We start from the raw sequence: 26,723 nt of genomic DNA on the forward strand, positions 1-26,723 counted from the left end.
GTCACACCTTGATTGTCCCCTGGTGCCTGGTGGTGCCGTCTGCTGGCAGGGTCCCTGCGTCTTCAGAATTCCCAGTAACCTTCCAATGGCAGGGGAAGATGCTGCTGGAAGGTCTGGGGGGTCTTTGCAGTCTGAGGGTGCAGGTGAAGAGATTTTTAGAATGTGGTAGTCAGGGAGAAATAAAGGCTGGAATGAAGGTGAGAGGTAAGAAAAGCAAGATGGAAAAGCATATAGCAAGCAGGTAAAACCAAAAGAACACCTTTTGATTACTCTACTGTGTAGTAATACTAACTCAGACAAAAATAGATTTTAAAACAAAACAGTTGCTAGGAGCAAAAAGGGACATTAAATCATAATAAAAACAGCAATCCACCAAAAATACATTACATTCATGTATATGAACCTAACAACACAGCCTTAAAAATATATTAAACACTGACATGGTTATAGGAAGAAAACAAAAAAAAATTAACTCTTGCCTATTGGAAACAGGATAAAAAAATGTAAGAATACAAATACTGTAGAAATTTTTAAAATCTTGAGAGGTAACTTAAAGGGGACGACCGCTATTCACTTCAGAGTGTGGTTATCAGAAGGAAATGTGAGCCTGGTGTTGCTAAAACACCAGATTTTGAAGAGAAATTTAGAATCAGGATTTTAGGTGAGATCTCATTGGTAATGTGACAGTTTAAAATGTCAGCATCCAAATGACATGAAAACCTACAGGCCACACAAACCAGGTTCTCAGGCAGGGTCAGTATATGAGTGACCCGATGCCCACCTTCCTTTTTATAGTGTACATTTCTTGACATCAGAATCTTTATCTGTTTCTTCATAGCTATGTCTTTAATGGTGTTTGAAGATTAAATGAGAAAAAAAACCCATTCAATATAATGAATACATAGATTAATCATTCTTGTAGCTTATCTCAATGAATGCTTTATACATAGAAATATAATGGAAGTTTCTGGTACTGCAGAGAGAAAGTGATAATGTATATACTCTCTCTCCCCGACCAGCCCTAGGCCTTCCTAAAATATGGAATGAGTCTCATTCTTTTCTGCTTCTCCAGTGCTTAGCTCATTAGTATAGGGATGATCAGTGAGAAAATAAATGGACGACTGTGTTTGTAATTTTTCTGTGTGATTTCCACAGTTCTATTGACATACATTCATTCAGCACTTACCGTATGTCAGACACTGTGCTTACTTTTTACATCTAATTGACTAATTACCACCACAACTACAATTATGCCCATCTTACAGATGGGGAAATCTAATCGTAAAGTAAGAGGAAGGGTCAATAACTCACCAAAGCTCCCACAATGGCACTGTTTCTGATAAAAGTCTTATGAGACTTATAAAGAGATTTTTGCTTCATGAGAAGAGAAATGCTGACTGCAGCAAATGTGAAAATTATAATCCAGCCTTTAGAGTTGCAACTACTTCACTGACATTTTCAGTAAGACTCAGTCATTCCAAATTTATCAAATTATTTATTGAGAACAAACTGTGAGTCTGGCACCGGCTTACCAGTTGATTCTGCTAGGCACTTGGGGTCTAGCAGTGAACGAAACAGAGAAAGCTCCTGCTTTTCTCTGGGTGTATATTCTAGGGGAAAATGAATAAGTAAACAAATATGAAGAACATGAAATAAATATGAAAATAAATGTATGTGTAATATAATGTTAAGTACTTATAAGAACTATGAGTAACAAAAGCCAGTGTCAAAGGATAGGAAATAAAGGGCTGCTTCTTCATCTAGGGCAGCAAGGAAAATCTTTCCTGGGAATGCCAGGAGAAAGAGAACTTCAGAGCAAGAGAGAGGGGTGGGGGGTGCAGATACAAACACACAGGAAGGAGCGTGCTTGTTTGTTCAAGAACCTGGAAACTCGAGTCGGTGAGCAAAGAGGAGTGAGCAGGAGAGGATGGAGTCAGGGAAGTGTTCAGGGAAGTGTTCAGAGAAGTCTGCCAGTGTAAGGCCTTAGAGACCAGAGAAAGGATTTAGTGTTTTGCTTTCATTGTGATGGTAAGACACTGGAGGGTTGAGAGAAGGGAAGTGACAAGACCCAACGAGCATTGGGACATGTTTACTGTGGTTCTTTCATGGAAGTATGGCAAAGGGGGCTAACATGGAGACCTCTGTAGTGTTTTGGCTCATCGATATGTGTTTGGTTTGGGGTTTTTTCCCCCTATCAGTACGTTTGGGGAAAGGCTCGAAGCCAGAACACTATCTTGAAGACTTGGGTAAATCCCTTGAAGCTATCTAAACTTCAATTTGCTCATCTGTTACGTGGGGATAATACAATACCTACTCAGCCTTCTCTATAATATTGTTGGGATGATTAAATAAGTTAAAATGAGCACATACTATACAGATCTTAGAGGTAATATTATTAAGATCACAGTGCTGGTTATAATAATGAAATGATGAGCATCTGACATTGTAGGAGGCCACTTCTGGTTGGCTGTGTAGCCCATTTAACTGAGTAGAATAAATACTATGCATTTAATAGTACCAAGTCCTTATCTTACAGGAGTGACCAGTGCTTCTGGTGTTACATTAACTCAAAAAATGCCCTGCTTGGGTTTTGTTGGCGTAGTCCGAACATCTGAGGAAGATTTTAAAACATCCTCTGCCCCTAAACTCTGAACAGTCCGGGAGACATTCACTGGATCATCTCCTACACAGTTCTATCTACCTGTGGCTGACTGCTAATGGCACAGACATCCTTCACGAACTCCTTTCATAAACAGAAGTTCATACATCCAGGCACCAGGGAGACAAAGGCAAGGTCTCCAGTAGACGAATTGGTGTTGTGGGTGCTGTCTCCATGCAGGTTTGTCCCCAGGATCTGTTTCCTCTCCGGAGCTTGGAACACGGGTCTGACTTAGCCTGCGGAGGTAAGGCACCGTGGCAGAATGTGCCCACGATTTGGAGCTGGACAGGACAAGCTCGAAACCCAGGGAAAATTTGAGAATGAACATAAATCAGTTTTACTAGTTTGGTGACCTTGGACAAAATTTGGAAACTCCTTGAGTCTCAATTTGTTTATATATAAAATGGAGATAATTGTGTTAGCTTGTTTCTTGGCCTGAGCCTTGCATGAAGTCGGTATACAGACTACCTGGACTGTAGCGGCTGCACTGTACGCATGGCTCCTGCTGTTCCCTTCAGGGGCAAATCTATTTCTCACAGCAGTGTGCCAGGGTAAGGGGAGGAGGGTGCTGTATTATGAGAGTTGGTTCTAGGCCAGTTGTAGAATTGTGGGAACAGTTGTCCCTCTCTCTAGTCTGTGTGAACTCACTTTTCCATTCTAGGAATGTCTATCTTTGGGCAGATTTAACAATTATGACTTGGAAATTACTTCTAGAACACTGTTGAAATAGACACATATTTTTTGAGGGTGGACCTCTGTCATTAACTTGTAAATATGGATTGATTTCAACGTGGCGCATTAGAAGCACAGAATGCAGCCCTTAAAAGATTTCACCTTGTGTCTTGTGACATTCTGGAATATGGCAATTAAAACGCCCACAAACGACCATCTCCATCAATGACACTTTAGTGTGTTAGGGTGAGAAACACTTCAGACAATCCGTCAAGATCAACACATCGCTCTAGGAAAGTGCTCCTGTTCACTTAAATGCAAAGCTTTCACGTGCCATTTCAGGTTGTCCACAGCCCTTCTCATGTGCAAGCATGGACTTCATATTAAAAGCCTCTAACTCTTTAGGGTTGTTTATAGTTATTGTTTCTGATCAGGAAAGAAAACTGAGTCCTAGATTCATAGGCTCAGATTGGGTTTCCTTGAGGTGGAGACGACGAGGGCCAGAAGGCCTCTTTGTCGAGCAGCTAGTGGATGTGGGCTTCCCTGGGTGGAGCCTCACTCTTCAGCTGAAACTGCCTTTGAAAGGGCTGAGTGGGGAGGCTTTCTGCAGGATTCCTCCCAGCAGGAGGGCAACGAATCCTTGAATCCTGAAAGGAGGACCTGGGTGCACATCACAGCCTCCACCACATGACGTGACTTGCCTAAGGTCACACATTGCTTGTTAGAGCAGCTAGGCCTTGGACCTAGTCTCTAGGCTCCTAGTTTAGTACTCTTTCCATTCTCACCTTGCCTCTTTGCCTATTGCTGCTACTGAATACATTTCATCCCACCATCAAAATTTCAAAGCTCTACCTTTCTCCTTTGGAAAACTCCACCCTAGCATACTAGAGAGGGCTATTTCCTTGAATAAGCCCCTCTGTGTAGACTGTTAAATGTCCTGCTCCTCTTGTGCAAGACCAAATAATACCTGCAATTGGAAAAACAGAACCTAATATTAAATTCCATTACTCATCTCAGGAGTACAATAGACACAGAAAAGGTTCAAAAAGGGGCAATGAAAAAGAATTGAGTCATAACAGAGGTGTATGGAGTAATGAGTTTAATTTCCCAAATTCTCCATTTCTACCCTTGGTTCCAAGCATGTTTCTTTGTACGAAATTTAGACATAATTTCAGGGTAGCCTTACAGTGTATTGACTAAGAACTAATTAGTGTGTTCAAGCCTTTAATGTGCCTGATTTGTAAATTGCAACTTTGAGTGTTTTTCTTTTTCTGTGCTGTTTGGCCAAAGCCAAACCATCTTTTAAAATGTTCCCCATCAAGATAAAGTCCTTGGCTGCCAAGGGTAGTCCCACAGGTTTCTGATTACTGCTGGGAAGCAAAATGAATGACTCTCCTCCCCCCTTTATTTTTTTTGTTTGTGTTTGTCTACAGGCGTCAGTTCTCTAGAAGATCCCTGCCGTCTAGCAGGGACTGAGAGTGGGTTAGGCAGTGGAGTTGTTTGTTCCTTGCTTGAGTCGCACGATGTAGGTGGTCATTGGTTTTGTTTATGGCTGGAGCTGGTCCTGAGATCAGCAGTCCCCACCATGACCACATCCAGATGTGCTCGTGTATGGAAGTCCTCTGTGAAGCCCAGGGGCCATTGCTGTCTTTGCATAAATGTTAAATTTTTATTTGTGTAATTTGTATAAAGATTGGTACTGTCTATTCTCAGATCACTATCAAGTTAAGCATTTATCACGGCTACCTTTCGGCATGCCATTTTAAAAAAAAATCATTCACAGCATCCACATACTATCATTGATCCAGATTCTTAGCACCATAATAGAACCTAAAGCAGAGAAGATGTAAGTCATTGGAGTCATTGTGATCCAAAAATCTTTATTATACCTTACATGTACCCAATAAATCTACTGTCCCTTCTTTCAATGTAAGCAAAAATAATTCCATGGTTCCAGGCTCACTTCGATTTTTCATGTCACCCTCTGGGCAGGATGTCTTCTGTGCACCGTGAAGCTAATCTCTGCTTCCTGCATCTTGCACTGTGGCCTGTGAAACTGACCCACATGGACCGCACCAATGCATCCCCTTGCCTTCTGGCTGCAAGTTCTGTTGGCGGGAAAAACACGAGCAGGATTTTGGTGAATAAGGAGAGAGCAAGGCTGGAGCATTTCTTTCCCTACCTGCCTCCTTGCTGAGTGGCTGTGGGATGACTGGGTCAGTAGAAGGTCGCAGCTCCATTTCCTCACCTCTCTGGATCTCTGTATTCTGACCCCTTTAGGTCTAAGATGTCAGTGGCTCCCCCCACTGTAGTTAGTCCAAGTCTTCTCACCTTGGTTCCCTTAACTCCTATTTATTCTTTTGTAAATTGTACATTTCAATTACGTTCCTTGCATCTATCTCATCATTTCCTGCCAGGACACTGACGAACACCCCCCAGCCCACATTCTGGTTAGGGCCCGAGAAAGCTCTCAGATGAACACAGCCCTTTCCTTCTGCTATCCTGGAAATGCCTCCATATTTAAAATTCCTCATTTTTAAAAATTTTTCCTTATTTTATGACACTGTGCTATCTTTTTCTTGTCTTAAGAAGTGTTATCAGTCAGAAGAGCTTTCAGCTTATCCAAAGTCCAGGGTTGGAGGCAGGCTTCCAGAGAGCATGACAAATGCAGAGGCACACCAAGCAGTGACAGTGTCCATGGGCTGAGATTTCGAAAATCCTAGGAAAGGAAGACTTTGAAGTGCCTTATTCAAAGGCAGCCAAAGCTTTTATCGTCAGAAGAGGAGATTCCAACGTGGCCTGATAATTAGGGTAGAGAGGCAGCCCCCAACTCTTCCAAGGAATGTTCCCTGAGCCCCAGTGTGGTTGCACAAAGAGCCTACGTCTCATTCCTGACATTTATAATCATGTCAACAATACTTTTATGAGATACCACATTGTTTTTTTAAAAAAGCTTGAACCCTTGTAGAGCTATTCAAATAACCTTTGAGCCATTTGAACTGAAATAGGAGTTAGTTCAAAGTGGCAGTTCATAAATTAGAAGTGCTGTTATTTCAAGGAGAGGGCATAAGTGCCAAGCAAAGAGTCCCATGCACAAGTTTACCAAGCTATTGTTATACTCGTGACTGTAGAGAAGTGGGAGGGGGCAGACAGGCAGAGTATGACTTTTAATTTGACTTCAGAGTGTAACTAGAGGCCATCAGCCAGCAGACATACAGAAAACAATTCTCGTTATTTGTTTATTCATTTATTCATTCAACATTTTCAGGGAATGTTGGGAACCACAGAACACAGAGGGAAAAACACTGACTATGAGCCTAGGAAGTGTGGGGTGAGCTATTTTGTTAGCAGAAGGGATGTGTAAGCTATTTCTCCCAGCACAAGTTGTAGCGTCTCAGATGGGTGAGATTGGGTAGCAATGTTCCAGCAGAGAGTTCAGGGAGCTCCGCTGTGTGAGGAAGCAGGGAAAGCCAGAGAACCTCGGTGATTCTTTAGGGTCAGCATGTGGTGTCTGTGGTGTGGCGTGGCAGAAAGCAGTGCCTGCATCTGGGGGTATTGAGCAGTAAGGAATTTGGCTTTAATCTGAAGGCTAATAGCCTCCTGCTTTGGAGGACATTTGTATCACCTAAGGAACTGGCAAAATGCAGATTACTGGGCCCTACCCTTTGGCATTCTGATTCAGTAGGTCTGGGATGGGATTAAGGAATCTGCATTTTAAAAAGCAATCATATTTTAAGAAATGCTGCCACAGGAGATGGATAGCATCAGAGTATAGTTAAATGGAGGGTGTCCCACACAGTGTATCTACATGCACTCCACTTGCTTTCTTTTCCACTCCACCATCCTTCAAATTTTACCCAGGGAAAGCTGAGGCTCAAGGAAAGTTGAAGGGTACTACTGTTACAGAACAGAGGGCCCCCACCCACACCCAGAGGACAGTATACTAATACTGAAAGGACATCCTACTGGGCTCGGTTGTCCGTTGCCAATAGGAAAGACATCTCTCAATGCCAGAGGTTTGTGAAAAGGAAAGAAAATGTTTATTTAATGCTATACAGACTTAAAGTACTGACCCAGTGTCTTCATTAAAATATCAAAGTCCTTTAGGATACCCACAGATGCTTCCCTCTCCCCCTGCCCTAATTCAGGGTACTGTGTAACTCAGGAAAAGAAGCAAATGTCTGGGATCCAGGTCCCTGCCACCATCAGCTGTGTCACCATCCAGGCAGGGTCTCTAATTAATGCAAAGCCATGTGGCACCTTCTCATGGTCTACTGGCAAGACTTCTTTGTACCCATTTTCCAGGCAAAGTCTCTCCTGCTTTCCAGGCCACATGGCCAAAGGGAACACCCTGAAGCCACGTGGTCCTCTTCTACCAAAGCTGCAGGGGTCTGTACTCTGGCCAAACCACGTGATCTCTTTTCCTGGCAAAGCCAAGAGGGGTCCTCACTTTAGCAAAGCTGTGGTACTCTCCTTAATGGCTGCTGTGTCTGGGTTTAAATCCCTGTGCCAGTCTTCCTCTGTACCCCCATTTCTGTCTCCTCCTATAATCAGTTAACCTGCCAGCATTCCTGTATTATTCCGAGTTTCCTGGGCTGCCATCATGAGCCTGGGCAGGTATGGCCCCATGTCATGGAGCCAATCATCTCCAAGCTCCCACGCAGGTGCTGTAACTCAGGGGATGTGCCTCCCAGTTACATCTAGAGGGAAAGTGACTTCCATCCCCCTGGCTCCAAGCATGGCCACAGCTATTTAACATATCTAAGTGATCCACCAAAGGCTGTAGATATGTTAAATGACCATGCCATGGATTAGCTGCAAGGCTGTGGCTGTACAAAACAGCCCTGCATATTCCTGCTCTATGTGTCCCTTCCCCCAACTCACACCTGTGGGGGAAGGGGTGAGGAAATCGTATATGTCTTTCTAATAATTCCTAGACACCTTGAGTTCTGGACCCCATTCTAAATCTTTTTGGGGGGCCCTCTCTTGGCTGCAACCTGTATCACTAACAAAATGATCTATCGTTGAGTGTGCCAGTAGATATGTGACCCCTTGCAGTTGGTCACCTGAGAGCTGCTTCGTCTTACCATTTATACAATTGATATAGATTCCAAGCACCACCAAAGTGTAAATGAATTGATGAGTAAGATCAAGAACAGGATCCAATGAAGCAAAAACCAACCAACCAACCAAACAAACAAACAGTAACAGCAAAAAAAACACCCCAGTTTATATAAAGAATAAAAACCAGCTGTAAGGTTGGAAGTCTCTTAAATCAGAACCCCCTTGCCTTAAACGTACCTTAAATTGTAGCCTTCATCTCCTGTGAGTCCTACATCCAGAACCTGGCAGAGCAGTTTGGCTGGGAGAGTGTCTGGTGATGACACCTCCCACACGGAGGAGGAAAAGTGGGAGAACATTAGGTAGAATGGGCATACACAAGTGGATTATCAGGAAGTAGTAAACACTGCCCTGACAACTGCTTCTCAGTCTTTTTTCATTATTGCCTCCCTCCCAAAGGAGCCTTTTTAGACATTTTTCCTAATTGCTCCCCCATAAAATTTTATTATCTCATGTGTACTATATATCTGCTTATGTGCTCTGTGTGTGTGTGTGTGTGTGTATGTTTTATACATTAAAAGAGATTTTTTTATCCCTATCAAAACTTATTTTCACCCCATGGGAGCAATATTGCTTTCATGGAAAGCGCCTGGCTTAGACTATGGAACCTCAGAAAGCCCTAACATGCATTGTGTCCAATAATCAAAAATTGTATTCATTGTCTCCACAGAAGGTCTCAGAGGCATGGGTTTGAGAATCATGTATAAGAGTAACCTAGCAGACAATGCACATTGTTGTCTTTATAACAAATAAAATAAATAGAATAATTCATTGTATAATGATGTCTATTTTAGACATTGTTGAATGGATTCTGACACAAAATAGGCAATCATTATGTCCCGAATGTAGTAACAAGGATTTTTATGGCTAACAGGGAAATGTGAATAAGACATGTTAAAAAAGACTTTTATTCAGGAGGCTATTTAGAGTTGTGTATGAGGAGCAGCAAGAGACAGCTAAGGCCAATTTCCTTTACTACGCAGAGATTTTAGTATTTCCCTTGAGGATGTTTTTTGACAAAAGCTTGAGGACAGAACCTCATCTCGTTCACTTTTAAATGCTACAGAGGTCTTAACACAATGCCTTCTAAATGGTGGTTGAGTATTGTTTGAATTATGAATTAGTGTTGAAGACAGTAATTCCTGAGAAGAAAGAGAAGTAGAAGTCTGCTTACTTTTTCCTTTCTTTGGATTTAAAGATATATTTAGAATTATCTATGTTTAGATATTTTAAAAGAAACTTTTCAAATGAAACATTTTATATTTGAAGAAAAAGCATTTTGACAGATTTTCTTTAATTTAACGTTAAGTTTGCATCTTCATTTCCTCCCTCCAGTTTGTCACACATATTACAATTCTTTTCCTTAAAAAAAAAATAGAGTCTAAAAATCCAATTTTTATAACCTCCTTAAAAAATAAAAGGACTATTAGAAGATTAAAAAAAACCTAAAATGAGTTGGCTGTATCAGCTCTCTTTATGCTGCATTTTTGTGGCTGCCATGGGGAGACTATAAAAGCTTCAAGTATGATTTTGGTGAATAAATTCCCAACAACCTCCCCCCTCAAGGAGTGATCAGTATTATGAACAAAGGGGAGGTAGTTCTTCAATATGTCCATTTGATTTTATTTTGTGAGGCAACCACCTTTGTAAACCGCACTAACATGTCAGAAATATGAAACTGTCTTCAGTTCACTGCCCTGTAAAAGATGCATGGCACAAAATAGAAAAATAAAAAAAAATAAATAAAGCTAGGAATGCCTGAGTAAGTCATTTTATTTTTTATGATTCAAGCCCCAAAAGGTCTTGAACTGTCAGATTTATTGTCTATCCAATTTTATGACTTTTAGTTGTATTTATTCTTTGATGTTTACCATCAACTGTGCCTACATGCGCCGTGGTCTGTAGGATTTCATATTGCTAAATCATTTTTTAAGCTTTAGTTCTAGCTTCTATTTAGCATCAATCTCCTGAGACACACCATTAACATGAATCATTTTTGAAAGTGTTTGGGGCAATATGAACTCCTTGTTGAGTCAATCACTCATTGCAATGGAAAGAAATGATGACTTTCTCAGAAATACCCATCACGGTTAAATAACCAAGGGCAGAACTCAGTGGTCAGGGACTTCTGACTGGGGAGCTCTCATTGACTTAATCATCACTCCTAAAGTGGGAGATGGGGGGTAAGGGAGATTTAAGAAGAGAAAAAGGAAAAGAGGCAAACAAGAGGAAGGAACAATGTAAACCCAAACAACAGCTGTTTTATCAGAGTTTATTTCTACTTTCATTAAGCTTATTTTCACAGCAGGAACTTCAGTGGCTATTATCTACACTATTTGAATGCATTTTTTCTCTAATGCTACTTTAAACTTTCGACCGTGTTTTTGGTTTTTTTCCCCCAAGAAAAGTTCAGAGGTTACCTTCTCTGATTTCTCTTCTCGGCCTTGCATCTCTCACCCCTAGTTTTTTTTCTCAGTTTCAACTCTGTTCTCAGCAGCTCAGCTGTTAGAGACCCAGAAGTCTCCTGACTGACTAAAAAGTTTCTGGAAGGATTGTGTATGATTACCACAAGCAATGAGTTTTTTCCTTTGTTTATACCAAGTGTTTAGATACTTTAAGTTATAAACCAGTGCAATAACTTATAGATTATTCTGGTGGGTCACCATTCTTTCTCCTCTTATGTTTGGTCAAATTTTGCCTCTAAAACCTCCACTCAGCCCAGGTTCTCTAGCTTATTTATCAGATGAATAAATATAAATATTCTATATACAATGATTAGGAAACAGCATAGAGATATAGTCCAAGGTAGAGGTCAGAAAACTGCAGCCTAAATATGGCCTGCTGACAGTTTTTATAAATAAAGTTTTATTGTAACACAGTTACACTCATGTATGCATTGTCCATGGGGGCTTTCACTCTTCAGCAATCAGTGAGTAGTTACAATAGAGACTTTATGGCCCTCAAAGACTGAAAGATTTACTATCCGGCACTTTCTAGAAAACCTGCTTTTCTAAGTTGTAGCTTTTCAAATATAATCCTAATTACTAAATAAACAATAATAATGGTTTTTATTTCCTGAGCTCTAGGAAGCCAAGTTGTTGAGAAAAATACCAGCAAACTTTAGTTTGCTAAAGTCGAAAGGAGATAACTTGTAACTTCACTTTGATTATTTGGCTCTATGCTTTCAGGTATCTTTTCAGCTATTATATTTTTTCCACTTAAATGGATTCTCTCTAACTTGCAAAATATGCAGTTTTGTCCTATATATAAGCTTTTGGGGACAATACCAATTTCTGAGTCTTTATCTAATTATTCACATATGAAATGACATTTAAACATTCAGTTAAAATTTGCCAATTTGTCAGGAAAAAGATAGTCTGCTTTTGTTTCAATCTGAATGTTTTTGCTTAAATTTTGAGGAGGAACTTTTTCTCCCTGTTCCTTGGCTACCTGTACTTACCCTTTGTGAATTCTTTTCACAACCTTCATTTCTTTTGAAAACAGGCTTTTGCTGAAATTCTTGACAAAGTTGGTTATACCCTTTATTTGTGTTATTGTAGTCTGACCATGCAATCAGCATTTATATTCCTGGTTCAGTGTCTCATGTGACAGGCCATTCAGAGTGCCCTGCACATGTGGTACAATGTGCCCTATGTGTTTGATGATATTAAAATATAAAGAATTGCCCATGACAGCACAAATCACAAAACAAGGGTGAGCAAACACTTTTAGGGAAGAAAAACTTACATTAAGAATTAGGATTTTGTATCTTAAAATAAATGCAAACATTTCTAACTTTCTAAAATTATAGCAAAGAAGATTGTCTTTCAACCAGAGGGATTTAAAGTTACTTAGAGTATTTCCCATTATTTGAGCTTTTTTTTTTAAGTGCAAACATGCTTTAGGGTTCATGTGATTTTTAATTGGCATGATGCAGTATAATTGAATGAGATACTTACTTCCAGATGATAAATGCCTATGATTGAGAAGAAAGTGCTTTCTTTAAATTGTATTTGACTTATGAAGATAAATGGCTTGTTAGCATAAGTAGTTTTATATCTAATCAATTCTAAAGAGATGGAGACTAAAATATCTAGCCATTATAGAATATTTATGGTACGTGTGTGTGTTTCATGGAAAAAGAAAAGGGCCATGTGTGTAAACGCATCCACACACACTCATGTGCACGTACACACTATAGACAATGCAGGGCTCCAAGATAAAAATAGCTCATTGTATGGTTAATAAAGAATTTTTCAAGAGAGAAAGAACAATAGAGTGTGTACAACATCTGTAAGAGGCAAGTGTCAGACTAGTAGAGAGTTCTCTGAGACATGCTGAATGAAAAGGACAATGAAAATAAATGACCAGAATGACAAAGGAGGAATATTAGGGTTTATGTCCAGATGATTTATAAGTTAAACACAAAGTCAAAATAAAGATATGCTTATCTATAAAATGCCTCAGGGTTTTCCACACAAAGATTTCCATTGACGTACTCATGGAGGAAGCTTCTTAGAAAGTATAGAAAAAGACTCAGAAAGACGCTCTAAGATATATGCAAAGTAAGAATAAGAATATGATGCAGTAAAGTTTGCTGTTTTTTAAAGAGTTAGCGACCAACCAAAAATGTGTTTGAAACAATGTGGAATAAAAGTGCAGATCATCACTGTCCAAAAGCAGTCTCTCAGACGATGGAAATGTTCCATATTGTACCACACAGAGCTATCAAACACTAGAAAAGTGACAAGTCTACCTGGGAAGTGCAATTTTTTTACCTTATTTAATTTTAATGAAGTTTAAAACGACATAACCACATGTGGCTAGGGTCTACATTATTAGACAGTGAAGTTCTAGATGATAGCAACAGAGTGAGGTTGGGAGAGGGTGCACTCACCTAGTGTAGAGAAAAAGTTAGAATCTGGTAAGGTGAAGAAATGGGTGGAAAAGAGTAACATTTAACTGTATCTTAATTATTAGAGGTAAACAGGTGACTAACAACAGAATATATAACTTTTAAAACAGACAGAAGTTCAATCAACTTACAAAGATTAAAAAGATGATGAGAAAACAAAAAAGTATAGTAAATAAAAATAATTAAATGTCAAAAAGTCCCAAAATATCCGATTATGAATATAATAAATTATTATGAATATAAAGATTAAACTTGACATTGAAAGCAAGAAATTTTTAGACTACATTAAAACATATCCTTCAATATGTTGCCTGAAAGAGACATATTTAAAACATAATATTCAGATGGTTTGAAGGTAAAATGATAAAAAATGATGGATAAATACAAATCTAATGTAAATTGGCATAGCAATTTTAATATCAGATAATATAGAATTAAAATGTAAAATCATATAAGTAAAGAGGGGATATTAGGAGGAAAAGATGAGTAGCTCAAGAATTTACAGGCCCTGGCTGGCATAGCTCAGTGGATTGAGCACAAGCCTGCGAACCAGAGGATCGTGGTTCGATTCCCAGTCAGGGCACATGCCTGGGTTGCAGGCTGGTTCCCTGCAGGCCAACTCCCAGCAGGGGACACACGAAAGGCAACCATACATTGATGTTTCTCTCCCTCTCTCCTTCCCCTCTAAAGATAAATAAATAAAAAATCTAAAAAAAAAGATTTACATGGTTGAATTAAAAAAAAAAAAAAGGAAAATTTACCACAGGTGTCAACAATCGGAATGGGAAAAGGATCATCTCTCCAACCACTGGTGCTGGGAAAATGGGATATTCACATGCAAAAGAATGAAACTGGGTCTGATCTTTAAACCACACCTAAAAGTCAACTAAAATGGCTTGAGACTTACACATAAAACCTGAAACTAAAAGAAAACATAGGGGAAAATCTGCATGAAAATGGTCTTGTCAATGAATTAATGGCTATAACAACAAAACCATAAACAACACCAGCAAAAATAGCGAATTGGGAGGACATCAAAGTAAAGAATTGCCCAGCAGCGGAAATAATCAACAGAATGAAATGGCAACTTAGAGAATGGGAGAAAATATTTGCAAACCATGTATCAGACAGGGGGTTCATCTCCAAAATACATAGGAACTCCGACAACTCAAAAGCAAAAGTACTGACAACCTGATTTTTAGAATGGGCCAAGGACTGAGATAGGTATTTCTCCTAAGAAGACATATATATGGTCCATCCGTTTATGAAAAAGATGCTCAATGTCACTAATCATCAGGGAAATACAAACCCAAACCACAGTGAGATATCACCTCATACCTGCTGTTAAGGCGGTTATTGTTTTTTTAAGAAAAGATGGCAGGTGTTCCCCAGGGTGTGGAGGAAAGGGAACCCTTGCGCACTGGCGGCAGGAGTGCACAGCGGCGCCCCCACCATGGAAAACGGTATGGGAGTTTCTCACACCACGAAGAACAGAACCGCCATGCGACCCAGCGGTCCCGCTCCTGGGTGTTTACCCAACAGACCCAAAACTCGGATCTCACAGAGATCCCAGCACTTCTCTGTTCAGCACAGCACTACTCAGAATAGCCAAGGTGTAAGAAAACCTAAATGCCTAACCACAGATAAACAAATTTAAAAATGTGATCGAGCTGTACAATGGAATATTATTCAGCCTTAAAAAGAAAGAATCCAGCAATATGTGACCAAGTGGATGTCCTTTGAGGACATTACGCTGAGTGAGTGAAGGCAAGTCACAGATAGACAAACACTGCATGATTCCATTTTTACCAGATATCTAAAATAGGAAAACTCGCTGCTTTGTACAAAAATATATTATTTTTTATACTTTTCACAATAAATATGATTTTGTAACAACAAAAGTAATAAAATAATAGAACTCAGAGCAGCAGAAAGCAGAACAGTGATGGCCAGGGAGGGGGTCGGGGCCCAGGGTGGAGCTGCTAACCTATAGGTATAATGTTTCAATAATGGACTACTTGATGAATCACTTCTAGAGATCTTTTGCACAACTCGGCGCTTACAGTTAACAACACTGTATTATACACTTAAGAATCTGTTAAGAGGGTAAATCTCGTGTTGTTTTCTTACAACAATAAAATAAAAATAAAGGTGTTGTAACCAGCATCATCAACATACAGACAACTGAACTGTGGACTTGAAATGCAAAAAGCAGCAAATCACATGCCTGGGAATAACCATACCTAGTGCCCACATCTTGGCCCGTCATACCATTCTCGGGGAAAAGGAACCAGGCTCCCTGTAGAAGTGACTTATTCCAGGACTGCGGCAGGAAATACACAAGGTGAGCCTAGAACATGTAGTGCCAGGAAGTAAGGCAGTGCCAAAAAGATCTCTCAAATAAGGAAACAAAACAACCCAACCGCATTGATAATGAACTTCCAAGGGACACAGGAGCCAGCTGAAAGAACATCCCATGGCCCCAGCTGGAACAACTTGAGCAATAACAATAAAATGATTGTTATTCCTTCCATTGGATTATCACACAAAGTATAAAATAAATACCCATGAATTCATACTGATATAAACAAATGATTGAACAAAGCAGTGAAAGAAGAAGAAACACTCATCCAGGCAGAAGAATTCCCAGTAATTTATGCAGAAATTCTGCCCTAAAGGGAGGAGAGCATAACTCCCCACTCCTTAAACGTGAGTTGCACGTGGTGATTTTTTCCCCAAAGTATGTGATATGGAAAGGCGGGAAGTAGAGACACCTGACAGACTCTGCTTCAGCCAGGTGATCAAGGTCATTATCAACAGTTATGAATCATGTTGATATGATATGATGAAACTGTCACTTTATACTGCAGTCTTCCTCCAAAAACTCATAACCCCTGACTAAAGGGGCTAAGTCCAATAGAGGGACGCCCCTACCGTCAAGGTCATCAAAACAAAGGAAAGTCTGAGAAACTGTCAGTCTAGGGGAGCTCAAGGAAATATGACAAATAGGTAATGTGATATCCTGGACAGGACTGGGACAGAAAGACATGGTAAAAAGTAAGCACTGCTGAATAAATTGTCGTGAATAATGATGTATCAATATTGGTTCATTAATTGTAACAAATGTACCATACAAATGTAAAATGTTAGCGACGGGGAAACGATGTGCAGGGGCATATGTTTTCAATTTGTCTGGAAAGCTAGAACAGTTTCTGAAACATAGAGTCTAGTAGAGAAAGCAAGAAGTGACAGGGGTACTGGGAGAGGCAAATAAGTCAAAAACTTACTCTGGAAATTTTAACATATTTAAGAAACTTATAGATCGAGCAGACAGATATTAACCAACACACATGAATGATAAAAAGAGAATGTGTGTCCCCTCTGAGCACACATGGATGATGTGTAGTCCTGTGACTACGTGCTGGGCCACAGAGGCTCAGTCTCTGAGTGCGGGCATCGCGCAGCACTGCCAGGCCACCTCCCCTTGGTGTATCCTGCCCTCCTGACTTCATCCAGTTCTCTGTGTCTTTAAATACCAGCGAGTGCTGATGCTGGGCAGCTGGGGTCTCTTCCGTAAACTCCGGATTTGCATACCTAAGGTAGATTGAATAGCTGCACTTATTTTTCTAATAGATGTCTTGAACTTGGCATGTCCCCAAACCAAACATCGACTTTTCCCTTACAAGACTGTAAATGAGAACACCACCCTTCCAGTTGCTAGGGTAAAAAGCAAAGCAAAATAAAACAAATAAACAAATACCACCTCCTCACCTTACCCACACCCTGCAGTGCTGTTGGCCCTCACATCAAATTATCATGGGGTATCAGGGTTGGACGGCCAAAGTGGATCCCTTTTTTTTTTGGCAATCCCTCATATATGTGACAGAATTATTTTCAGTAATAGACATAAAATAAAATAATAATAATAATCATGAAGTAAAATCATTAATAATGGCCAGACAAGAAATACAGACAACTGCTTATCCTTTCATTAAACTTCATAAATAAAATCATGCTAGAAAAATGTCACAGTTCAAAAAATAGAGAACAAAATAAAGATTACAATACAAAAAAGTAATGAATTAATGCTACTTGATTTGCTATTTTTATGAAAAATACAAAGAACTTATATCTATTTATTGTTTGCATTGATGAAGTTTGAGTCTGAACTTCTGCAAACTTGTCAGTGACATCAACAAAATTGATTTTCTTTAGAAATTTATGTTTAATAGGGTATAGCCAAATTTGTCAATCTTCCTTCACAGCTGATGGAAGAAAGCTTCAGGAATTTAAATTATATGACTTGTTCAATTCAAAGTGGTCACAGAACGTCTCAAAGATAAAAATCCCATTTCACAATAAAATCCAGAAATTCAAAACTCAAAAACTTCTTCACTTAACTAAGTGGTCGCACTGAATGACAGAAAAGTTATTCAAGTTCTGTTTCTTCCATCTCTACAGTCACTGGACAACAGTGAATTTCAGTGAATTTCTGCAGTTGAATTTCAAGGATAAGCGTGCCAGTCTCCAAGCCCCGCCCCCACCCCACCCCCACCCCACCCCCACCCCACCCCNCCCCGCCCCCACCCCACCCCACCCCACCCCACTCCACCCCACCCCCACCCCACCCCCACCCCACCCCACCCCTCACCCCTCATCCCTCACCCCGCTGGCCACAGGAAGTGCTCCCAACCCAGCCTCGGCTATTCCTAAACGCTGTGCAAATGTTCACTGAGAACCAGTGCAGGCAGCTGAGTCCATCCGCGTGTGCCGAAGCCCTATGGTGTAACTGAGCTTTCTCTCAACTAACCTCCATCTGGCAAACAATATTTATTAAAGGATAAGAAATAAAATATGCTAAATCAAAGCTCGTGGGTATATTATTAGAACACAGCAGGAACTATGGAAATTGTTGAGAACTTAAAATAATAAAAGATTTTCTTCTCAGAGGAGTATTTTTTTTTAGCACTGGCCTTGTTTAAAATTGCAGGTTCATACAATTTTTTAATTCTCTGCAGACAGCTCCCCACCTGTTGCCTGTACCTGGAGCAGATGGTTTCGCTACCATCACTCTTGGGATGCCAGTACGAATTATATCTAGAATCAGGCTTTTCCCCACCCTACTGCTGCCAGCTCGGTCCAGGAAACCATCATGTCTTACCTGGATTATTGTAATTTCCTCATAATGTTATAAATGGACTCACTGCTTCAGCCTTTCCCCTCTTCCTGTTCTATTCTGAACAAAACAGCTGAGGAGATGTAAGTGAAAGTTAAACCAGTTACTCCTCCACTCAGACCCTCAAATGTCATTTATGGTAACAAAACCCAATGAAAAGACAAGCCACACACTAGGAGAAAATATTTCAAATCACATATCAGATAAAGAACTTGAATTTAGAATATACAAAAAATTCTTAGGATTTTGTCACAAAAGCAATCCAGGAAAAAAGAGGCAAGCTCACTAAAGAAGATACACTGATAGAATAGGCCTATAAAAAGATACTCAAGCCCTGGCTGGTGTGACTCAGTGGACTGAGTGCCGGACCATGAAGCAAAGGATGACCTGTTCAATTCCCAGTCAGGGCACAGGCCTGATGCCCAGTAGGGGATTTGTGAGAGGCAACCACACATTGATATTTCTCTCTCTCTTTCTCCTTCCCTTCCTCTCTCTAAAAAAATAAATAAACAAAATCTTCAAAAAAAGATACTCCACATCATCAGTCATTATATAAATGAGAATTAAAACATCAATGTGATACCACGCAACACGGCTAGAATCTGGGGGACCAACACCAGTGTCAGCAAGGATGGGGAGCACCTGGGACTCTCACACACTGCCGGTGGGGATGGAAACGGGTATCGCTGGTTTGGAAAGTAGTTCGGCAACTTCATAAATACAGGTAAGCCTGTGTCTACCATCTGACCAGGCTTCCCGCTCCTAGATATTTACCCCCCCAAAAAATGGAAATGTATGTTCATACAAAGACTGGTACATGAATGTACACAGCAGCTTTATTTGTATTAGCCCCAAACTGGAAGGAACTCAAATGTCTACCCAGAAGTGAACAGATAAACAGATTGTAGTTCGTCCATAGGGTGGAATACTGCTCAGCAATATTGCAACTTGTCACAATATGGATGAATCGCACAATAATCTTGAGTGAAAAAAGCCACACACGAAAGAGAACATATTGGTTGATTTCATTTATATAAAAATTTTTAAAATGCCAACTAATCTACAGTGACAGAAAGAAAATCAATGGTTGTCTGGCTATAGGGCCAGGCTCCCATGCAGACTTTCTTCTCTATCGGGGGGTCACCACACCTGCCATGACCACTGCCACCAATGTGGGCCCAGCGGACACTCGGGCCCCAGCAGCACCCCGCACTGCCCCAAGCAAAGTGCTATGTGTACGCCACGCCGCGGGCCTGCGTGCATGCTCAGGCTGCCGTTAGACTACCACCGCGTGTCTCTGCTGAGGCTGGGGGTGTCTCTTCTGCTCCCATGCCTGCTACTTGGTCCCTTCTGACTCCGCTTACAAAGCACAAGTTCAAAGACAAAGTGATTAAGAACTTTAAGATGGCGATACGAGAGGATTGAACCAAGTATGCAGACCTTCTCCACTGTAGAAGTTGCGCAGCCACGAAACCACCCTGGATCCTGTGATATGGAGAAAACAGATTCATCATGCATTTTTGTTTAAGAACTAGCTAGGGAACCCATCCTGGGGAGGACCTGCTGTTATTTAGTCAGATATCGAGATTCAACAACTCGGTAATTGCACCCTGTGCATATAAACCAGAAAGAATTTTCTGCAGGCTCACAAGTGGGCATGTATGAGGATGCTTGTTAAAACACTGCATAGGGTAGCACAAAACAGGAAAAATACGAAGCATCCAGCACTAGGGAGTGAATGAGTGAATGAATATTGAGGCATGCTACGGATCAGTTAGAAGCAGTCAAGTAGATCAGTGGTTCTCATCCTCAGGAACTTTTAAACATGCTTAATATCTAAGCTCTTGCACCTGAAGTAACTGGTTAGGGTACAGCTTAGGAATTGATACTACGTAAAAGCTCCCCAGGAGATTTCGGAATTGAAAACCATTGAATAAGATACAGCAGTGTGTATACATATTTTAAAAATTGGGCCCTGGCTGGTGTAGCTCAGTGGATTGAGCATGGGCCTGTGAAGCAAAGGATCGCAGTTCGAGTCCCAGTCAGGGCACATGCCTGGGTTGCAGGCCAGGTCCCCAGTAGGGGACACATGAAAAGCAACCACACATTGATGTTTCTCTCCTACTCTTTCTCCTTCCTGTCTCCTCTCTCTAGAAATAAATAAACAAAATATATTAAAAAATAAAAAATAAATAAATAATTGGGATACATTTTATATATTTTGTTCTTTAAAAATATAGCAAATGTGTGTATGTATATATATACACATACATATATACATATATATACACAGGGGTAGGCAAAATTAGGTTTATAGTTGTTTATATGGAAAAAGACATGCAGGTTATGATTATTACAATAGCTTTAATAACTCGAAGGAATGTCATAATCTCGTAAGTGCTCAAATTGCTGGCCTTCATTATTTACACATTGTCTTAGTCTACTTGTTATACTCAAACACAGTTCGGCACAGAGTTCTTAATTACTTTTGCCTGCCCCATGTGTCAAGGACACATACAGACAGAAATACACACACCCATATATATACACACATATATATGGTTTATATATACAATATATATGGTTATATATATATGCATGATATATAGTTGTATGGTGTGTATATAGTATACCTAGTGTACATGGTATATGTAGAGTATACATCTTTCTCTATGTACACATACCCATATATATAGATGTATACTCTACATACACTATATACACTAGGTATTCTATATACACACCTTATAACTATATATATGCTATATACTATAAATATACTGTATATATACACACATACAAATTATGTTTTTGTAGGTAATATGCATCCAAAACATATATTAAATGGGTTAGGACTGGGGAATTATAGGGATGTGTTGAGTATCATCGAAGGAAAAAGAAGGATCCAAATTGATGGTGATGGAGTTTCGTTCTCTGAATCTACATATAAAATAGATAATATTAGTCACTAAGAACTGGTTATGTTCGACATTCTTCTTTCTAAGTGCTTTAATTGTGCCATTCCATCTAATCTTCGCATGACTCTGTGAGGCAGGCACTGTTACAGATGAGGAAATGGCAGCCAGAGAAATGAAACGATTCCTGAAAAAATCACGAGGCTTGCTGGCTGAGCTACCTGTGATCCCAGGCAGAGGGCGCTAGAACTCTGCTCTTAACCACCATGATTTACTGCTTTTCCTAACAAAGACCTGGAAAAAAAAAAAGAGGGAAAGATACAGAAAGTCAGAGGCACAAGCTGGCACAGAGAAAGCGGAAAACAGAGAAAGAGGTGTCCTGAGGTTGAGAGTGGGTGCAAATGCTATTTTAATAAGTTATTGATCCCAACATTTAATCTATGGGCACTAACCATAGGTGATCATTAAGAACACAATGTTTCTTTTTTTTTTTACCTTTTTAAAAATTGTTGTTCAAGGACAGTTGTCTCCATTTCTCCCCTTACTCCCTCCCACCCCAGCCATCCCCACTTCCCAACCCTTGATCTCAACCCCCTTCTGATTTGTCCATGTGTCCTTTATACATGTTCCTTAATCCTTTTCTTTACTATCAAGAAAAAGAAAATCAAACAAGCCCAAGAAGTTAGCAACTCAAAAGTGAAAGTTGAAAAATATGTATCCAAGAGAAAACAAAAATTGTGAGAAAATGGCAATTATGTGAACATAAAGTTATGAGTAGAAAGACTAAACATCAGTGGAAGGTAGACAGACCCCTTGGACAAGAGCAGCCCAGAAAAGACACGTTCTTCCCATTGCCTCATTGAAGGACACACTTGATGTCAGTGTTTTCTTATTGGTAACGTGAACCTTCCTCATTGGGATCCAGGTATCTGCAGGGTTTGTCCATTGTGAAGTTCCTGTTTTTCTCTTCATCATTAACAACTGCTTTGAGACAATACCTTGAGATTATAGAAACACCCTGTTTTATATGAATGTCCACAGCTTATTTTAGCATTCACCAGTGAATCTCATCTGTTCCAAGGCAAGCTGAGCTGTTTCTTTTCTTTTCTTTCTTTCACTCATTCGTTCATTCATTCATTCACTCACTCACTCAAATCAGTATGGCCTTATGGATATATATTTTATTCTATAGGTTATATTCCAATTCATTATTTATTTATATTTGTTCAGATTATTTCAGTTTTGGCCTTTAGAAGTCCTTTCCAGCTCTTGCCTGGATCATTTCTAAATGTTATATCCTTAATTTCTGATGCCACAAGATACACCAGGCTCATAGGGTGTTTTCTGAACTCCAGACTTGGAGTACAAGCTGCCTTGAGGTATCTTGGAGAGCTTTATTTAGGAACCCAAATCTGGGAACAGGTTGTGTTCATAAACAGGTTTGGTACTCATAAAGTGTAGCTGCTTCTAGATGCCCTCTGTGGACAGAACTCGAATGAGTGTGTGTGTTACTGTACATGAATGCATATTAATTTCAGACCTATCTGCATGTACAATAAGAACAGTAAACAAGTATTCATCTTAATACCGCCTCTTCCAATTCAATATCGAGTTTATTTCAGATTTTCCCTGTTCCTAATTTGACTCTATTTTCCAACAATGAGAAACCTATAGTGTATTTATTTATTTGTTCAATTCTGATATAATCATAAACTAGTTTCAGAATTCCCAACATATACCCTTGACAGGAAAAAAATACTACCTGGTATATAGTTCTTTTTGTATTTTACTTTATACTATCTAGTCAGGCTTCTCTCATTTAGTAAAATGTTTTGAAGATTTATCCAGGTTGTTTCACGTACCAACAATTTATTACCTCTTATTTCTGAGTATTGCTTATTCATTGCATAAATATACCATTCTGCTTATCCATCTGTCAGTTGAAGGATGTTAAGATTGTTTATACTTTATGGCAATTATGAACAATCATATACAAGTTTCTATGTGGATGTGAGTTTTTATTTCTTTTGGGGAAATACCTCAGAGTGGGTCTCTTGGACCATGTGGTAAGTGTATGTTTAACTTTTTAAGAAATTGCCAGATTGTTCTATAAAATGGCTGCGCCGTGTTGCTGTCTCATCAACAGTGCATCAGAATTTGAGTTGCTTTACATCCTCACCAGCACTTGGCATTACGATGTTTTAACATTCTAGGTGTTTTAATAGGTATGCATCTCATTGTGATTGTAATTTGCATTTCCCCAACACGATTAATATTATTGAGCGTCTTTTCATGCGTCTGTATGCCATTTGTAGGTCTTCACTGCTAGAGTCTGTCCAGATCTTTTCTCCAGTTTTAAAGTGAGCTTTTTGATTTCTTATTATTGATTTTGAAAGTATTAAAAATCATATTCTAGATGCAAATTATTTGTCAGAAATGTGATTTCACTTGCAGACATCTCCTTGTCTGTTCCATCCTTCTCTACTAGGAGAATCATATTATAATCTATCTAATTATTATTGTGAGTTTATCTATTTTTGCTTTCGAATCCAGAAATGTTTGTTTCTTGCATTTTGAAACTGTGTTGATAGGTGCATGCACTAGTATAGAATTATAGTGTTTCGTGGAGAATTGACCTCTTTATTATTCTGTAATGTTTGTCCTAGATAATTATTTTTGTTCTGAGGTATTCTTGTTCTGATATTACTATAGCACTTCAGCTTTTGATTAATAATTGTCCTATTCTTTTACTTTTAACCTATTATATCTTTGTATTTAAAGTGGATTTCTTGTGGATACATGTAGTTGAAACTTGCTTTTTTTTACCCAATCTGACAATCTCATTTAGTTTATATGTTTAAACCATTCATACTTAATGTAATCATTCATATGATTAGTTTAAAATCTATTTTTTATATATATTATTATTTTCCCCATCTCTTCTTTGTTTCTTTCCCCCCTGCTTTCCTGCCTTTGCTTGAGTAACTTGAGCATTTGTTATTATTCTATTTTTATCTCAACTCTTATCTTATTATTTGTACCTCTTGTTACATATTTTTAGGGGATGCTGTCAGGTTTACAAGAAAAACCTTTCATCAAAGTCTACCTTTAAATACTATTATATTGCTTAATTAAGGACTTTAGGTACTGTGAACAGTAGATTCCTTATTTCTTTCTCTCAAAATTTGGAATTTTCTTTGATGTAAACATAGAATACATTTTTACCATTTTTTACTCTAAACAATGAGTTACTTTTAAACAGTCACTAAAAATAAGAAAAATTATTTTCCTTTCACTTATTCCATTTCTAGTACTATGTATTTTGTGTAGATCCAATTTTTATTTGGTATCATGTTTCTCGTGCCTGAAGAATTTTCTTTAAGCATTTTAGTGTAAATTTGCTGGCAATGAATTCTTGCAGTATTTGTATGTCTGAGAAAGTAGATCTCCTTCATTAAAAAAATTCCACTGGGTTTATAGAACATGAGTGAACTCTTTTTGAACAAGTAAACATTTTTAAGTATTCTAAAAATATCCCTCTATTATATTCTGGTTTGCACAGTTTTGGGAAAGAAAATGGCTACAATCCTCACCTGTGTTCCTATACATATAAAATGCCTTTCTTCCTATTGGCTTCATCAAGATCTTCTCTCTCTCCTTGGTCTCTGCAGTTTATTATTCTGACATACGATTTTTTGATATTTACCTTGCTTGTTATTCTCTGATCTTTTTTTGACCTATGGCTTAATGTCAATAATTAATTTCAGAAAAATTTAAGCCATTATTTTAAAAATGGCCTAAAAAGGCTTCTTTCTTAAAAAAGAAATGGCTTATTTCTTTTGCCCCATTTTCTCTGTCTTATTCTTGTTGAACTATAAGACCGTTGGATACTATTCTGTGGCTCTTGAATGCTCTGTCTGGTTTTTATTTTCACACTATTTTTTTCAGCTTTAGTTTGGGTTGCTTCTAATGACTTGTCTTCTACTTTACTGACTATTTCTTGGTCTCCATTAAGTGTACTCCTGGGCCGGTTGATGTCATTTTTCATTGTGTTACTATGCTTTCTCTTTTCGCTATTTCCATTTAATGGTGTGTAAGCAGTTTTGCATCTCTGTTGAAATTTCCCTCCTGGTAATGCACGTTTTCCTCCTGTTACATGAGATCCTTTAGCACACTGCTCATAATTAATAGTAACCACATCATAACATTTAAATTACCTCTCAGCTCCAACATCAGAGTCATATCTAAGTCTGGTTCTGTCAACTGCTTTTATCTTGCTTTTTGTATGCCTCCTGATTTTGTTGTTGAAAATGGGACATCTTGGTGGACAATAGAGACAAAGGTAAATAGCATTTGCGCCTGCAGATGGGCATGCTACCTTACCCTCTGCTAGGTATTTTCCCCTCTGCAGGTCTTTTAATGTGCGTGTTTAAGTTAATCTAGCCAGTGGTTGGAGTGCATTCCGGATTTGTTGTTGCTATGGTTACCCACCGTGCGCCACAGGCTTCAAATGCCTCTGATGATACTCGGTGTTTTAGGGGATGCCTAGTTTGCCAGTAAGTCCATTCTGCTTAATATCTGCTTTATCCTCAGCTTTGGGCCTTCCTTTTGCCCTTTGCCTCCGATACTGTCTTTCTTCATACTCTTCAAAGAACTCCAGCAGCATTTTGTTGTTTCTTTTTCAATTTGTAGTTGTTAGCCCGTGTGCTGGTTCAGTCTTGGTCATAGACAGGCAATGTGTCTGTTGATCTCAGATGTAACTTTTCCCAATACTCTTCTTCGCCGGTCAACTGTAGTTCTAGGTCCAGAACACATTCCTGATCCTTCCCTCCCCCAGAGCAGAGGATTTTATTTTCTCTTTCCTTCTTAGGCCACAGTGGGTTTTCACCGTTGCCCCAGGGTGAGTGTTGGTTGTCCTTCACCTTATAGATTATAGCTTTGTTTTTCCTCATAGGAGAGACAGGGGAGAGGGTTCAGGTTGGGTGGGTGCTTCTCTCACAGGGGCTCCTGCTTCCCTCTCCTAGGCCTTCAGCTTTCTTCTTTTTATGCAATCAGGACTAAATCCGTGGAAAGAAGCTTGAAAAGGGTGGGAACTCCTCTAGATTTTTGTTTCTAAGTTCCACAAACTCTCATGAGCCCCTACTAAGCTTCTACCAATCCATTAATGACTCTAGTTTAATCCTTACCAGTGTTCAGCTGCAGCTACCCGAGGCAAACAAGTACAGTAAGTCCTCAACATTATCCATACATTCTATGACTTTAAGC

This window comes from Sturnira hondurensis, unplaced genomic scaffold (assembly GCF_014824575.4).
Source record: "Sturnira hondurensis isolate 20B ecotype Veracruz unplaced genomic scaffold, ASM1482457v3 Scaffold0019006, whole genome shotgun sequence".
Classification (NCBI taxonomy): Eukaryota; Metazoa; Chordata; class Mammalia; order Chiroptera; family Phyllostomidae; genus Sturnira; species Sturnira hondurensis.